This window comes from Dreissena polymorpha, chromosome 1 (genome assembly GCF_020536995.1).
Source record: "Dreissena polymorpha isolate Duluth1 chromosome 1, UMN_Dpol_1.0, whole genome shotgun sequence".
NCBI lineage: Eukaryota > Metazoa > Mollusca > Bivalvia > Myida > Dreissenidae > Dreissena > Dreissena polymorpha.
The window spans coordinates 134,294,802-134,306,850 of record NC_068355.1 but is presented as its reverse complement, the minus strand read 5'-3'; the positions used below and the strand labels follow the sequence as shown (position 1 = coordinate 134,306,850).

The 12,049-nt window shown below is 37.5% G+C and overlaps 1 protein-coding gene across 3 annotated transcripts in view; it reads right to left on the bottom strand.

The window, feature by feature from the left end:
• LOC127850649 (protein phosphatase 1 regulatory subunit 12A-like) overlaps positions 1-12,049 on the bottom strand; it is a 190,419-nt gene that overhangs the window by 43,342 nt on the left and 135,028 nt on the right. The gene's annotated exons all lie outside the window — the stretch shown is intronic.

Here is a 12,049-nt window from a genome sequence, read left to right as displayed (position 1 = left end):
AGCCTGAGCAGACTGCACAGGCTAATATGGTACAACACTAAAGCAAATGCCTTAAACCCTGTTTTTGCAGAGTGAGGGTCATATCAATCAAGTGATTAACTTGTAACAAATGATGAAACATTATCAAGAGAATAAATCTTGTTATTTCCAACAACTTTTATAACAAGGGCTGTTTGTAAAACATGCATGTTCCCCATTTTGGCTGTCAGTTGTAGTGTGATTGTGTGAATACGTTTTTTGTCACTGTGACCTTGACCTTTGACCTAATGACCTGAAAATCAATAGGGTCATCTGCCAGTCATGATCAATTTACCTATGAAGTTTCATGATCCTAGGCGTAAGCGTTCTTGAGTTATCATCCAGAAACCATCTGGTGGACAGACACCCCACCACAACAGTACATAATATAATCTGCAAATGTGGTCCTAAACTGCATCCAAGAACGAGTCACTGTGACCTTGAACTTTGACCTCAAAATCAATAAGGGTCATCTGCCAGTCATGATCAATGTACCTATGAAGTTTCATGATCCTAGGCATAAGGGTTCTTGAGTTATCATCCGGAAACCATCTGGTGGACGGACGGAGACCCCACCACAACAGTACATAATATAATCTGCAAATGTGGTCCTAAACTGCATCCAAGAACGAGTCACTGTGACCTTGACCTTTGACCTAGTGACCTCAAAATCAATAGGGGTCATCTGCCAGTCATGATCAATGTACCTATGAAGTTTCATGATCCTAGGCGTAAGCTTTCTTGATTTATCATCCGGAAACCATCTGGTGGACGAACGGACCGACCGACCGACCTACCCAGTGCTCCAGCCAGCTTTTCAAAATAGAGGGGAGCTTCGCCAAAAAGGGCACATTTCACGCAGAAAATAGGGCATTTGGTTATAAATATACTTAAGTTTATACTTTGGTTATACTATATACTTATTAAACATTAGTGCATTGGATGACCACCAATTGTATGCTGTTCCTCATTTTGTGTAATGAAATTACAATATATTACTATCTACATTGGCGCTAAGGAAAACAACTTAGTAGCCAATTTCCTAACCGACTTGGGCTAGCATCCGACTTCACGCATTAGAGATACGTAGATATCATATTTCTTTCTGGTGTGTGCGTGTGTGTGTGGGGGAAATTTTGATGTTTTTTTTTATCATCTATCATCATTGAACTGCATGTTAATCTTTCAGGTTCCAGTTTCAGCATCAGTGGCCTTTTAGAAGAAAATAAAATGAAGAAAACATGAAATAAATTCAGGGGTTTCACTCGGTCAAAAAAACGTTGTGACTGTCACTACTTACCGGGTAAATTCATTGCTTTAAATAACTTTAAGCCAATGTTTGTCCACAATAATAATATTAATTAAAACAAAAATCTATATTGACAAATTTAAAGCCTTAACAATGATCAATGTCACCATGAAGTAGCATCCAGTCTGGAGATTAAAATGAAACATTGTTATTATTAATAATAAGATATATTTATTTCACAACACGTTTTTTCAACTAATGTCAACAACGTTGACAGTTTTGTTAGGTCGCGAAAATATATGACAATATCAACATTACATTTTACTTGCAGAGTGATAAATCCTCCTTCCAAACAAGTTCTTTATTTGTTGAAATAACAACTGTCTTCCCCTATTCATGTTAAAATTCATCATGATTGAGGACAGGCAGTGTTTTAAAGTTCAGAAATAAAATCCAATCACAAATACATACAAATGTATGTTTTCCATGCCATAATTACCGACCTTCCGACCTACCGACATGTGCAAAACAATATACCCCCTCTTCTTCGAAGGGAGGCATAATAAAACACTAATTATAATCATAAATTGATTAAAACTGGGATAACCCCTAGTTTACTTTTACAAATAAATGTTAAATAAAAATAAAGGAAACAACAATGATGTACAGAATGTTGAATGCTGTCGTCTTGACACTCTGTCTGGGCATTCTAACAGTAAAAACCAAAACTGTTTTTAATGACAAAAACATGTGGGAAATAATGTTTTGAGAACAGGTTGTCAGAAAACAATTAAATCTTGAATACGAAAAGTTTTAATTGCAGCTATCATTTATCAAATATGATTGTTTAAACATTTATATGATTGTTAAACATTTATTATCAGGAATAATAACTATTGCAGGCACCTTCTGAACATGGTTTTGTCATTAATGATACGGTCTGTAGCCACTTATTTTACATAAATGTTTTTAAACAATAGGTGTAGTTTACACCAAATAATTAAGACCATGTGATGTAAGTATAAAATGCAGACTTATTACTGGTAAATGTCACAGCTTCGTTAAGCTTTAGATATACATTTGCATCCAATTAGATATTACTAAGATTTAGCACAATTATTTCATACACAAAAATCACAAAACTACTGTCACAAAGTTAAGACATCCGCAGAGTTTTTATGAGATGAAGATTTAAGTACTAACAAAAAAATTAAAGAACAAATGATGTTGATACATATGAGCCTTGCATTTGCTCTAAGTGTTGTCACAGTAAGCCAGATATGCAGACTGCACAGGCTAATCTGGAATGGTTTATTCACATATATTGAGCCCTATTTTTCCAGAAAGCTGCTTATATCTTTCTGAATCCAATGCCAGAAAGTTTTCAATGACAAGATTTCACCACTTAATGAATAATGTCTGCTCACCAGTTTGGTATTTTCTCCATAGTTGGCAAAGCGTTCTATGTAACCGACGGTAACAATGACATCCAACATCAACCCAGAAATGTGAAGGTAAACATATTTGAATACGTTTAATTATCATTTTATTGTAGTAACTTTTACATTACCTTCACACAGTATTGTTAGCCATTCTTGTCAGTGCTGTCAACACCAAAGTGTGAAAGTGGATGGGGAAATAGGATATGGATCTTTCAGTTATGCTGAATACAAGATTCAAGTTCACATCATCACTGTCACAAGTGATTTTTTGCCCAAAATTACAACCTCTTTGGGAAGACTCCTTCCCAATAGCAAAAAATAAAACATTTTCCCCAAAATCTTACCAAACTTTCACCAAAAGATGCAGAATTTTTCCAATAAACTTATTAATTTGATTTATTGAGTTTATAATACAGGGATATAATTCTGTAACACTTTGTAACTTACACTTTAGAATGCAGTTAAACATTCACTTATAAACAATTTGAATACTGTTTAAAATCATATTAATAATGCGTATCGTTTTTCCCAATGTATGGTTTAACCTGTAATGTTTCCCAATCCAAAAGGCACACACTGTATAATATGAATCCAAAGAAATCACTGGTCACAAGAATTGCTTCAGCAAGATGCAATAAACAGTAATCATATATGAGCCGCATAATGCGAAAATAGACCTTATGCCAAATGCGGCACGAGTATCTCCAATCCAGGCTGTGTGGTGTGGTCAGGAGCAACTGTGTCCTCTAATGAGACCATGGAACATTGAGTGACTTAATGGCGGACAGGGTCTGCGCTGTCTGGTCAGGAGCTAATCTGTCCTCTTATGAGGCCATGGAACATTGAGTGACTTAATGGCGGACAGGGTCTGCGCTGTCTGGTCAGGAACAAAACTGTCCTCTAAAGAGGCAATCGAACATTGAGTGACTAAATGGCTGACAGGGTCTGCACTGTCTGGTCAGGAGCTACTCTGTCCTCTAATGAGGCCATTGAACATTGAGTGACTTAATGGCTGACAGGGTCTGCGCTGTCTGGTCAGGAGCTACTCTGTCCTCTAATGAGGCCAAGGAATATTGAGTGACTTAATGGCTGACAGGGTCTGCGCTGTCTGGTCAGGAGCTAATCTGTCCTCTAATGAGACCATGGAACATTGAGTGACTTAATGGCTGACAGGGTTTGCACTGTCTTTTCAGGAGCTACTCTGTCCTCTAATGAAACCATGGAACATTGAGTGACTTAATGGCGGACAGGGTCTGCGCTGTCTGGTCAAGAGCTAATCTGTCCTCTTATGAGGCCATGGAACATTGAGTGACTTAATGGCAGACAGGGTCTGCACTGTAGGGTCAGGAGCTACTCTCTCCTCTAATGAGGCCATTGAACATTGAGTGACTTAATGGCTGACACGGTCTGCGCTGTCTGGTCAGGAGCTACTCTGTCCTCTAATTAAACCATGGAACATTGAGTGACTTTATGGCAGACAGGGTCTGCACTGTCTGGTCAGGAGCTACTCTCTCCTCTAATGAGACCATTGAACATTGAGTGACTTAATGGCTGACAGGGTCTGCGCTGTCTGGTCAGGAGCTACTCTGTCCTCTAATGAGGCCATGGAACATTGAGTGACTTAATGGCTGACAGGGTCTGCGCTGTCTGTTCAGGAGCTACTCTGTCCTCTTATGAGACCATGGAACATTGAGTGACTTAATGGCGGACAGGGTCTGCGCTGTCTGGTCAGGAGCTACTCTGTCCTCTAATGAGGCCATGGAACATTGAGTGCCTTAATGGTGGACAGGGTCTGTGCTGTCTGGTCAGGAGCTACTCTGTCCTCTAATGAGACCATGGAACATTGAGTGACCTAATGGCTGACAGGGTCTGCGCTGTCTGGTCAGGAGCTACTCTGTCCTCTAATGAGGCCATGGACCATTGAGTGACTTAATGGCTGACAGGGTCTGCGCTGTCTGGTCAGGAGCTACTCTGTCCTCTAATGAGACCTGAATTAACATTGAGTGACTTTATGGTGGACACTGTCCTCTAATGAGACCATGGAACATTGAGTGACTTTATGGCAGACAGGTTAACTCCTGACCAGACTGCGTACTTGTATGGGCTGGTCTGAGGCTAACCATACCACATTTGACATAAGTCCCATTTTTGCACGACTGGGCTTATGTTATTCAGATGTTAATCCTGCACAATAATTTTAGCAAATTAGTCTATATGGTCATAATGACTCAAAGATATAATTGTCATAACACTACTTTAATTGAAAAATTATCAGACATTAATGAACATTAAAAAAACATTTAATATCTTTTTTTGTCAATGCAAAAATGGCAGGAAACAGGATGGAAAAAATGATTTTGATTCAAATTATGTACAATGTTCTGCAATTCTATTCAATCTCTTTTGCTTCAAGGGGGTGATTTACATACTTGTGGTAATATTTTAGCCGATCGTACACCAGTAAATCAGAGCAGTGAGGTCCCAGAACAAGCTGTTACAACATTACATTAGCTCTGCATCAACTCCTGTGGTATACTTAAACCTCTCTCTGGGAAAACAGGGCTTAATCCATCTGCGTAATGTTTCCGCTTTCCGCCTAGACTAGAGTTTTGCTTAGTAGAGCCATTATTGAAATGTTAAATACAATAAAAGTGGAAAGTGTCCTCCATGATCAGTCTATGCGGACAGCACAGGCTAATGTGGGAGAACACTTGACACACAGGCATTAGGCCCCATTTTCCCAAACTGACACTCATGTTTTAAATCAGGTCAGTAAGCTTCAGGAATTTAGCGAGACAAGCAGACTGCAGGTAAAATATAAATCACAAAGAGCTGCCTCATAACTTAAGCCCAGACCACCCTGCGACATCTATGAAAGGTCAAAGACTAATTACTGGCTCTTAATTTTGCGTAACTGAGGTGTCATTATCCCAGACACACGTGTGACAATGACAGGGGTTTCCTCCGCAATCTGTCTGCATGATAATCACTCATAAGCAGTCTTGCTATTCTGGTGGCCTTCCACAGAAGGGTTTTTTACCTTGAATTAATTATTCTATGTTGTATGGAATATATTAACACCACAAATCCACAAATACGACCACAAGGTATTGGGCAAAAATGTAGATAAAGTACAAGTACATTGTACCAAGTACATTCTTGCAGTAAGTACCCAAAATTGGCAACATAACATGCAATACTTGCATTTGCTTTCTAGTATTATTTTTTAAATATAAAACTGCCTAATGTTATATTGTATTGCGAGAAATATGGCCTATGAATATACAACGGAAAATCAGAATAACACAGGATGAATTTGAGGTCCATGTGTTGCAACAGATGGTTATGTAGGGCAACACATTGCCATGAGATAACGTGGAAGAAACAAATGACCATGAGATAAAATAGACAAACATGTGTAGCAACATGAACATAACATGCAACAGAAGACAATGGGATGCAAAAGAAGACAATGACAAGCAATACAAGATGTTATCCAACATTATACTACGAGAAGTACAATATAATATTATAAAATAAAACAGAAGCCAATATGATGAAACAAAAGTAAATAAGATGCAAGAGAAGACACAACAGAAATCAATGAGAAGCAACAGAAAACAACAAGATACGAGAGAACACTGTCAGATTCAACAGAAAACCATGAGATGCAACAGAACACAGTGAGATGCAAAATAAAACAACAAGATACAAAACAACACAATGCCATGCAACATAAGACCATGAGAAAGAAAACAATATGATACAACAGAGCACCATGAGATGCAATAGAAGACACTGAGATGCAACAGAAAACAATGAGATGCAACAGAAAAGCATGAGATGCAACAGTAGACTTTGAGATGCAACAGAAGATAATGAGATGCAACAAAAGATAGTAAGATGCAAGAGAAGACAATGAGATGCAACAGAAGAAAATTAGATGCAACAGAAGACAATGAGATGCAACAGAAGACTTTGAGAAGCAAAAGTAAACTTTGAGATACAGCAGATGACATTAAGTAATGACAAAAGACTTTGAGATGCAACAGTTGACTTTGAGATGCAACAGAAGACAATAACATTCAACAGAAGACAATAAGATGCAACAGAAGACCATAAGATGCAACAGAAGACAACAAGATTCAACAGAAGACAACAAGATGCAACAGAAGACAACAAGATGCATAAGAAGACAATTAGATGCATAAGAAAACAACAATATACAACAGAACACCATGAGATACATAAACAGAAGACAATGACATGCAACAGAAGACCATTAGATGCAACAGAAGACAATGAGCTGCAACAGAAGGCAATTATTTGCAACAGAAGACCATGACATGCAACAGAAGACAACAAGTTGGAACAAGAGAACATGAGATGCAACATAAGACCATTATATGCAACTGAAGACAATCAGTTGTAACAGAAGACAGTGCGATGTAACAGAAGACTTTGAGTTGCAACATAAGACAATACGATACATTAGAAGACTTGAAATGCGACAGAAGACAATGAGTTGCAACAGAAAACCATGAAATGCAACAGTAAACCATAAGTTGCAAAGAAACACTATAAGATGCAACAGACACCATGAAATGCATCAGAATACCATGAGATGAAACAGAAGACCATGAGATGCAACAAGATGACCACGAGATAAAACAGAAGACCATGAGTTGCAACCTAACACCATGAGATGCAACAGAATGCCATGAGATGCAACAGATGACCCTGAGATGCAGCAGAACACCATGAGATGCAACAGAAGGTTTTGTTGAAATTCTGTCTTTTAGTTGGGCCATTTTTGTAACAAATTAATTTGTAATTTGATTCAAATATCGTTCACTAATATTTCTATACAAATAAAAGGGATTTATTATAGAACACAATAATATTTTTCATGGGTCTGTCTCTCATATAGCATCTGGATGAACATTATAAGTAATTATTTTTCTGTATCATTATCAAAACTACCACATACCTCTATCATTTCAATCTTTGCCCCTAAGGTCACAGTGTATGTAATCAAAATACCAGTGGTCACAATGTAACCAATCTAAATATTATTCTATAGCTAGTGTACAATAGAAACATGACACGCTGGCTCGTGTCAGTATTATCGGGTATTGAGATCGGGAGTGAACCGGAAACATGAGGTGTGGTCATTTCATTCAAAAACTTTTTTTTTTAATAATGAAAAATATATAATAAACAAGTCAAGGTTTTGATGCAGTATTGTGTTACATAGTTTATATAAATTGTCATGTGGATTTCTTAAACAATAAAATGACAGGTTAATATTATATTTAATTTCTCCAACTTTTGAACTTGAATTGCCACTGAGAAAATCAATATTTATAGTCTCTCTTTACTGAAAAAGAGATAAACTAGATTTCCCGTAAAGCAAACAAATATCTTGTGTATATTTTTTTAATTCAACGATGAATAAACTATACTTCCTGAGATAAAACAATGGATTGTTTTCAAACCATTTTTATTGCAAATTTGCAATAGCCAGTGTCAAGGGGACCATACCCATTTTGCCAATCAAAACATTATCACCAAGCCACTTAGTATGCCAAGATCATTGTGCGGTGATAACCAACTGTCGTGTGGGTGGGAGCAAGTGGTCAAACTGACCATACTGACCCACTGGCTGGATGACCGCTCCAATAAACTGGACACTGCATATTAAATGTCAAAAGCAATTTTCTCAGATTTTCCGCCTTGAAAACCTAACCGAAACCTATCTACAACAAAGTGACATATTTTGCTGATTCAAAATAAACATGGACATATGGATGAGTTCACTAATGTGAAAAATATATGGTTACATTTTTAATGGTCTGTGGTCAGAAATGGCCCGTGCCAAATTGATGTTTACAAATATGTCATGCAGAGTTGTTAACGCCATTTATTTTACATACACATTCTTATTCATTTCAAGGTTTTACAAACAAAACAGAACACGAATTATGTCCTTTTAAGTTTTAAAAAGAACTCATTCAAATTTCAATAATTTTTTAACCGTTTTTTTTTAATATTATATTTTAAATTTTGTACCAAAAATGTGTTTTTATCAATGATCAACTATTTCATAGATAATTATTATAAACTAAATGTTTACAAATACAGTTTGTTCTTTTAGTATTAGAGTTAAATAGCTGGATTTAAACACGTGACTACAAAGTAACAACATTTATTTCATATTCTCTATCAACATTCTTGTTCCAAATTCCAGCAACTCACAAGGTTTGAACCTCTCTCTGGGCTTAATGCATGTGCGTAAAGTGACTTTCCGCTTTCATGTCGTTTTATTGTTTTAAGACAGTCTCTTCTTACAACAAGAAACCGTTGAAGACGGGTGATGCTCCCCAAAAGTTTTGTTTTGTCACAATATTGCACTATATATTCAGATAAAAAGAAACGTCTTGAGGGCACAGTAGTTGGGGGGACAAGAATTTGTTTATAGAAAATATCAAAGGGCCATAGCTCTGTGAAAAATCATCCGACCAGAACCCGCTGATAATATGCACATCTCCTCTTGGTAGTGAAGCTTCCCATACAGTTTCATTGAATTCCAGTCATTAGTTGCTGAGAAATAGCCCGGACAAAAATTGTGCACGGATGGACTGACGGACGGACACACACACACACGGACAGACGAAGCAGCAACTATATGCTCCCCCAAAAATAAATTTTGGGGGAGCATAAAAATCAAGTGTACGTGGAAAGCAGGATGCAGAAGCTAATCTTGAAGGATGCTTGACGCACATGCATTAAGCCCATTTTTACGTGAACCAGACTCATTTGACAAACGTCTTTCCTTCAGTTACTGCCACCAAACAATAAAACATTTGTCAAAGCCTGAGGCTGACAAATAGGAGTATTTCCAGGGTCACTATCATTAAAAAATCACATCCAAATTTATGTTAATTAGTGACAAATTATAGCATTTCGTTTTATCAATCTTGATAAGTGAATGGCTGGAGGGAAAGCTCAGATTTGAGTTCTCCTTCATCCCACTTGGCTATTCGAGATGATATCATTATGATTAAGAATTTGACACTTTCTTTTAAATATTCATTAAAGCCATTGTGTCTGGTCTCGCCTGTTCAACTGATATCCAACTGTTAGAAGTCACTTTGTGAGCAATTTTTTACTCAATTGTGTTCTTTGCATGTTCATTGTATTCATAAAATATATCATTTTACTTAAATAATTTGAAAGATTGTGAATCCTTTTCATGTAATATGTAAATTTAAAGCTAAGTTAAGACCACCAACATGTTATAAATATGATTTAAATACTTCATGCAGATTGTCAAAGAAATCATGTTAATGATGCGATACATAAATTCAGTGCTTTAGGTTGAGGTTACATAATGCTGCAACACATAAGCCCCTATTGTCTGTTTCAGTGCTTCAAACACGTTAAGACTAATAACATTTTAAAGCAACTTAAAACAATTAAAGGTTTAGGTGACTTAATTTCCAATGAAGCATCTCTCTGGCAAAACTGTGTTAAACGCATGTGCATAAATTGTTGTACAAAATTAGACTGTGAAGTTTGCTAAGGCTAATCACTTTCAGCTTTAATGGATTTTTTTATTAAAGGCAGTCCCTCCTTAGTCAAAATCCAGTTTAAGAGCAAAGTGTTGTCCCTGATTAGCCTATATGTACTGTACAGGCTAATCTGGGACAATACTTTAAGCACATGCATTAAGCCACTTTTTCCAAGAGCAAGGCAAATTGAAAAAGAAACACACTTAGGTTATACTTACATAAGACTTATCACTGAACACATGGCAGTACTTAGTGCTGAACTGTCTGGATATCATGGATACTAACAGAAGACTTAACACTGAACAAATGGCAGTAGTGCTGAACTGTCCAGATATCACGGATAGTTACAGATGACTTGATACTGAACAAATGGCAGTAGTGCTGAACTGTCTGGATATCATGGATACTTACAGATGACTTGACACTGATCACATGGCAGTACTGCTGAACTGTCTGGATATCACGGGTTGTTACAGATGACTTTACACTGAACATATGGCAGTACTTAGTGCTGAACTGTCTGGATATCATGGATACTTACAGATGACATGACACTGAACACATGGCAGTAGTGCTGAACTGTCTGGATATCATGGATACTTACAGATGACTTGACACTGAACACATGGCAGTAGTGCTGAACTGTCTGGATATCACGGATACTTACAGATGACTTGACACTGAACACATGGCAGTACTTAGTGCTGAACTGTCTGGATATCATGGATACTTACAGATGACTTGACACTGAACACATGGAAGTAGTGCTGAACTGTCTGAATATCATGGATACTTACAGATGACTTGACACTGAACACATGGCAGTTGTGCTGAACTGTCTGGATATCATGGCTACTTACAGATGACTTGACACTGAACACATGGCAGTACTTAGTGCTGAACTGTCTGGATATCATGGATACTTACAGATGACTTGACACTGAACACATGGCAGTAGTGCTGAACTGTCTGGATATCATGGATACTTACAGATTACTTGACACTGTACACATGGCAGTACTTAGTGCTGAACTGTCTAAATGTCATAGATACTACCAGATGACTTGACACTGAACACATGGCAGTAGTGCTGAACTGTCTAAATGTCATGGATACTTACAGATGACTTGACACTGAACACATGGCAGTAGTACTGAACTGTCTGAATATCATGGATACTTACAGATGACTTGACACTGAACAAATGGCAGTAGTGCTGAACTGTCTGGATATCAAGGATACTTACAGATGACTTGACACTGAACACATGGCAGTTGTGCTGAACTGTCTGGATATCAAGGATACTTACAGATGACTTGACACTGAACACATGGCAGTACTTAGTGCTGAACTGTCTTAATGTCATGGCTACTTACAGATGACTTCACACTGAACACATGGCAGTAGTGCTGAACTGTCCGGATATCAAGGATACTTACAGATCACTTGACACTGAACACATGGAAGTAGTACTGAACTGTCTGGATATCATGGATACTTACAGAAGACTTGACATTGAACACATGGCAGTAGTGCTGAACTGTCTGGATATCATGGATACTTACAGAAGACTTGACAATGAACACATGGCAGTAGTGCTGAACTGTCTGGATATCATGGATACTTACAGATGACTTGACACTGAACACATGGCAGTAGTGCTGAACTGTCTGGATATCAAGGATACTTACAGATGACTTGAAACTGAACACATGGCAGTAGTGCTGAACTGTCTGGATATCAAGGATACTTACAGATTACTTGAC